This window comes from Tasmannia lanceolata, unplaced genomic scaffold (genome assembly GCF_043159265.1).
Source record: "Tasmannia lanceolata isolate RefF3 unplaced genomic scaffold, GAP_Taslan_0.1 ptg000007l, whole genome shotgun sequence".
Taxonomy (NCBI): Eukaryota; Viridiplantae; Streptophyta; class Magnoliopsida; order Canellales; family Winteraceae; genus Tasmannia; species Tasmannia lanceolata.
The window spans coordinates 12,414,561-12,420,956 of record NW_027518684.1 but is presented as its reverse complement, the minus strand read 5'-3'; the positions used below and the strand labels follow the sequence as shown (position 1 = coordinate 12,420,956).

The following is a 6,396-nucleotide window of genomic DNA, read 5'->3' as shown; positions in this document are numbered from 1 at the left end:
TTCTCCATTCTCAGGAAATGCATGCTTAGGTAGACGATTCCTGAGGATTGTTCCCATTTCACATGATTTTTACTCAAACTTCTTTGGAATTAATGAAAATGGCATAAGAGACCAAGTGCTTGCACTCGGGCGAATTGGGGGTGCTCTCAGACCTTCCCCATTCGTAACCAGGCACGAACCCATATATATTTCTGGTTATCCATTGCACAGAGGATTTGATTTTAGGGTTCCATGGCCTATCCATGGATGGCGACTCTGAGTTCTTTTTAGGTACATCTCGGTTTCGAGCCCTGGCTCCTGATCAGGATGTATCTCATTCGTTTTGTATCGCCACTCGTGCTATGCTGTGAGGGTGGCATCCGTTTCGAGAGTTCCTTGGCAGAGCTCTCCTTCACATTGTGGAGATCTTAGAGGATTGCTGTGGGGACCTCGCGTCCCTCGCCGCACTCGTCCTCTCCGGATCGGGGTCCACAGGCCTTCCGAATTATCCCAACTCAGACTCGCCCTCCACCTTTTCCTCTGCTTCCAGAAGCTAGGGTTTCTCTCTCGCGAGTTTCTCGTCTCGGGGAGAATCGGCGGGTTGATGAGTAATCGTGAGAAAATCGATATATTGGGGAGAATTAGGGAGGGAGGGAGAATAATGTCTTTGGCGAGAAGAATGCGCGACGGACGGTTTGGAAATGTTGGGGGAGAGAGTGCGACGGATGAAATGGTGTTGTGCCTGGTGCTAACGAACGCCATTGAGGTGCAGGTTAGCAAAGGGCGCACGATTGGGATAGCGGTTTACGGGCCGGGTTTCTCTTGGTTTAATCATAGTTGCTCGCCTAATGCTTGTTACCGGTTCTCCTTGACCGGGTTTATTGGTGAACCGGGTTCTCTCGAACCGGGTTTTCGTGTTACCCCTTGATTAGCACACTATATCTATTAAAGAGGAGTTTCAAAATGGGAAACCTGTGCGAGTGCGACCTTTGGTAGAAGGAAGAAGAGTCTTCCAACCACCTATTCATTCATTGTGAGTTTATGAGTATTGAGTGGCAAGAGGTTCGGTTTCATTGGGTTTTCCTTCAATACGATATGGACCTCTTGGATTGCCTGTGGACTAGGCAATTGAGTGCGAAAGGCCGTATTCTTTGGTCAATTAATCCTTTGTGGTCATTTGGATGATTTGGCGGAGAGAAACCGAAGAATTTTTTATAACAAGAGATCCACTAATAGTAAGGTATTTAGTGGAATCAAAAGTACTAATTTTAGTGGGCCATAACAAGGGAGGGGTTCAAGGGATGTTCGGTTCAAGATCTATATCGGAAGTGGTTGGTGATAATTTTTTATAGTGTTTAAAGGCAAAATGAAAGTGAGATGGAAACCCTCCGGTTCCAACATTCCCAAGCTGAATTTTGATTATGCTTCTGTTGGAAACCTATGTCTGTCCGGTAAAGATGGGATGATTAGAGATCAGAGGGGTTATTTGAGGGGAAATCTCTGCCTCCCCCGTATAATAGCTTTGTTTTCCTGAAGATTAAAATTGCTTCTGTACATAAATATATCTCAGCAGGAGTAATTGTTTAAATTGCTACAGAAAAATTTGTATAAATAATTAAATACCGCCAAGAAACTCCACATTCTAGGCATACTTTCTGCAACTCTTGCAGGACGTACTAGAACCTTAGCTCCCTAGCTAGCTAGTCCATTCATTTTTAGGGTCTCAACCAATAATTTATGGCGACAAATTAGGAAGAATGTTTTTGTTTGAAATTCTGGGGATGCCTTTCTTAGATGCACAAAGTTGCAAATTAAGTGCAGGGTGCAGGAAGCATAATTGTTCGTGGCTTTAGGTTATTGGTAAAGGCTCCACCCATCTAGTAGAATGCAATATTAACCTAGTGGTGCAAGCCCTACTGCTCCTTACAGAGGATTTTATCATGCCATGTTCTGTCATTCCCTAGTTTTTTTTTTTTTTTTTAGAATGGTTCATAGAATGTGGATTTTTGTTCTGATTCTGAGGCAGCAGATATCTTCTGGCAGCATTATGCTCCGACCATCTCTGCAAATAATGTTTTAACACTTCGATCATACATACTAGACATGCTCGAGTTGTTTACCTTCCAACTCGAGAATGGGATCTAATATACTTTTGGTGTATCAATTTTCAGCAAAATGCTGCCAACCACTCTCCTTGTTTGGATTTAGACCACAGCTTATGCGTAGAGGAGGCATATAGAGAGCTAACTGATTGCCTAGACCAAGCTATTACTGAGTACATGTCATCTGGGAATCCTGAATCTTGCTGTGAAATGCTTGAAAAGATGCTTATTGAAAGTTCCAAAACTGAACAATCTCAGCCATTGGAACCATCACCATCAAATTTCAAATTGCACCCCTTTCACCATCTCTCTCTCAATTCTTACATGACACTAGCATCAGCCTATCGGATCCGCGCACTTGATTCTGATTATGATAAAGACAATCAGTTGGAAGCTTTTGAGTTGAGCAGGGCTGGTGCAGCATACTCCTTGTTGCTCGCAGGTGCGACCCACCACTTATTTTCGTCTGACTCTTCTTTAATAGCACCAGCCGCACATTTTTGGATAAGTGCCGGGGAATCCTTAATGGGACTTGTTAAAAGCTCGAAATGGAGCTCAATCATTAAAAAGAGTTCTGGGTTTAACCTTTCTTCTCTGCTCTTTTGTTTTGCGTGATGGGTTTGATGTGGTGTGTAAAGACTTTCTTGCTTGCATCTCAAAGATTTCGCCGAAGGTCTGGCCTTTCTTGGTTCATGGCCTACCTTACTTGAAGGATATTAATGACCCATTGGATTTCAGCTGGCTGGGAATGACAGCGAGGCATGAAGCACAGGCTCTTATTGGTGGTTGTGAATGTGAAGGAGTTGCATACATTGAAGAAGAAACCATTTGGAAGGGTCTTGTTCTATTTGCTCTTCATTGCTTGCTCTATGGAGGATATCTAACAAGTGTGTGCTATGGCCCTCACTGCTACTTGATTGGCCATGTTAGAAACCTTCTCTATGGTGGGGAGGGCTCTTCTCTGTCAGAAAATGTTGAAAATATCTGTTAAACAGAAGCATTCTGTATCTAATTTTCACTTACGAAAATTGAAGAAGTGATTGGAGAACTTTCCAAGAAGAATCTGAAAAAAGAAGAAGGTAAAGACACCATTCAAAAGTGCCCCTTATTGCCATTAAAAAAAAGGACCCTCTTCTGGATCTAATGTATATAGAATTGTTTCTCACCCTCAACATCCCATGCAAAAATGTTTAAGCTTAGATGCTGCTAGAATTTGGTTGCTTTTCTGAAAGAAAATAAAGATAATGCTTGAAACTCTTTTTTATGAATGTGCATCTGTGATTAACATTCTTCCTTCAACTAATCAGAAGTGGCTTTTCGCACATCTGATTGAATATGAGGAATGCTAAACTGAAGGGCTTCCTTGCAAAAACCAGCCGCAAGGGTGCTCCCAATGGATCCACACCATCAAAGTGCTATGTTGCTCTTCAGTTTATCAATATATATGTAAATGAGATTTGCTAGGCAATTTCACAGAAAGCCATTTAGTGGTTTACTTTTGCCCGAGGAAACAGCCACCTCACACGCATTGAATGAATAAGACAGAATCTGCTAAAAAGTGATCATGTGTGGCTGTTCTCCCTGCAAAAGTGAGATGCGAAATGGCTTTCCACAAAATTCCGGGCCAAATCCCTATGTATATACAGGTTACTAATATTGGTGCCACCATGTTTTGATAATGGGACAAACTCACTTTGTTTTACATGTTTTAACCAGTTGTCAAAGGCTATTACAATTCCCAAAAATCTCTCAGCAGCCGATTAGAGAAGTGTAAAAACAAGGTTTGAGTCCGATTATCAAAATATAGTTGAGGTGTTGAACAAGGGCCCTCAACCCACAAGGTAATCGAGTTTTGGATGCATCGAAGGTTTTTTTTTTTTTTTCTTTTTAGATTTATATCTACTTAAATACATAAATTATAGTTCATGTACATTTCACTAAAATATTGGGTGGGTGGCGTAGGACGTGACCATGTAGTTGTTTGTGTCTGTGAAGTATAAATTATGTTTATGCAGAACTTGGCCTACTTTGTTTGACAAAAGAGGATAGAATAGATTAGACAAACTTATACAGACACGACAATCTTGTAAGGCTAACCGGTTTGGTTCCATTATATTCCAGCGGTCGGCGAAGGCTAGGAGGATCGTCTTGCTAGAGCCAGTGTGGATTGTCCTTCTCTAGAGATTTTCAATTTTTTCCCCACTTGACTATTATAATTCTTGTAGCTATTTGATCCTATTTGCGTTCTATATATTCTCTTAAAGGAGGAGGAGAAGAAGAATAAGAAGAAGAAATGGGTTCTTCTGGCTTTGTTTTAGCTCTTTTCTATATAGTCCTGCTCCACCTTGGCATCCAAAGAGCCAAAGGTGGGGTCAGTGGAGATCCTACGGACGGTTTCATCTCTCTTCCTCTCAATGCCTCTAACTTTGTCATCCAAAGACATTACCACGTGCCGGAAAATAAGCGATATAGCTTCATCCATGGAGTCCACAGGCTCTGGGTTTACTCTACCGATAAGCCTCACACACCCACAAGCAAGACCGGACCACGAACTGAGATCCGCATACATGTAAACCATCTCTAAAACTCTGCATCTCTACTTTTGTTTTTGTTTCAATCGTGAATATATTGCTGTGATGGGTGAGTCCAGCACCTTGTAGGGAGTTCCCGGACTCACCCAAGTAGGTTGATACCTTGAACGAGTGTTGGGCCCTAATCATGGCCTCAACTCTAAAAATTTGAACTGGATTTTCAGTGGAGATGTTGAACCTCCTTGAATAACCCAATATTTGGGTATAATCATATATACGATTAATTGTTTCACATGATCGAGACTAAGTCGACTAGTACGTCACCCATCACTGTTTTTTGGGTGACGTCACGATGAAACAATATCAAATCATATATGCATGTGGTCTTATTTACAAATAACAGTTATAAGAGGAATGCTAAACTGAAGGGCGATCTTGCAAAAAAGGAGTTAAAACAATCTCTAATCTTATATGCGTGTGGTCTTATTTGCAAATAATATTTATAAGAGGAATGCTAAACTAAATGTTGCCATTGAAAACAAAAAACCCGGCTACAAGGGTAACCCCATTGGACCATCTCACCAATGCACATTTATTATTATTTTAATTTTAAATTCTTCTGTGCCTTTATAATTGTCCTTTGATGACATTGTCCAAATCATAAATTCTTCTGTGCCTTTATAAATCCCTTTTTCTTTTAAGAAAAAAACATATTTTATACTGCTTTAAATGTGGTTTACCCAACCTTCACCAAATGTAGATATTTTGCCTAATCGTGCTAATAATCGGTTCGGTTAAGTCTTGTTTATATATGAACTACAAACACTAACTGGCACAAATTTGGGATAATCAGGCACAAATTTGGGCAATGCAAATATTATATATGAACTACAAAGCAACACATTAAAGAGGGGTGAATTAAAAGGGGGTGGGGTGATTTTATCAAATGGAGGCATTGGGTTTTAAGGTGAGGGTCGGTTCTCGGTTCCGGGATCCCAAACCCAGAACCGAACCAAATTTACACCGGTTCCAGAATTCCGAACCGGAACCTAACCATATAGATCTAGAACCGAACCGAACCAAACCAAATGTGCCGGTTCGGTTTGGTTCCCTGGTTTGAACCGAACCATGTCCACCCCTAATCTCACTTATTATTTTAATTTTAAATTCTTCTGCGCCTTTATAAATGTCCTTTGATGACATTGTTCAATGTGAGCGCCTTTGTAGCTGGTTTTTCATGGGTGCTCTTCATTTTAGCATTCTCTAGTTTTAAATAGCTTTATGTCGATAAGTTTTTTTTTTCTTTTCTTTTCTTTTGAATGGTTATGTAGATAAGTTGTATATACATGTTACCATAATTATTATCGCACTAACAACAGCTTATAAATATAACTTGTTTATGTTACCATAAACAAGCCTTAGACAAGGTCGCCAAGATGATCCTAGAGCTTAATTATAATAATTTTCATGATCACCATATTCAAAAGGATATAAAAATCCTAGCAAGGACTGATTAAGGGCCCATTTCACAAGGCTTCTCATTTTCTCTCTTTTAAAGCGGACGAAACTGCGGAAATGGGAGAATGAGAATCTCCATAAGCAACTCAGAATCCCTTTTTTTTTTTTTTTAAAAAAAAACATATTTTTTACTGCTTTAAATGTGGAATAGGGAGAAATGGTTTGCCGAATGCCATCTACGCAATTATTTCCTTTTTGTTTTCTTTCCATCTAAAATATAAGATATTAACTAGAAATTGTTTTTCTCCTATTGTTTATCTCTGCGA

At 40.1% G+C, this 6,396-nt stretch overlaps 1 pseudogene; it reads left to right on the top strand.

Moving 5' to 3' along the window:
- The first annotated feature begins 640 nt into the window (after positions 1 to 640).
- Positions 641 to 3,349, top strand: LOC143880592 (protein SET DOMAIN GROUP 41-like; annotated as a pseudogene).
- Positions 3,350 to 6,396: the final 3,047 nt, after the last annotated feature.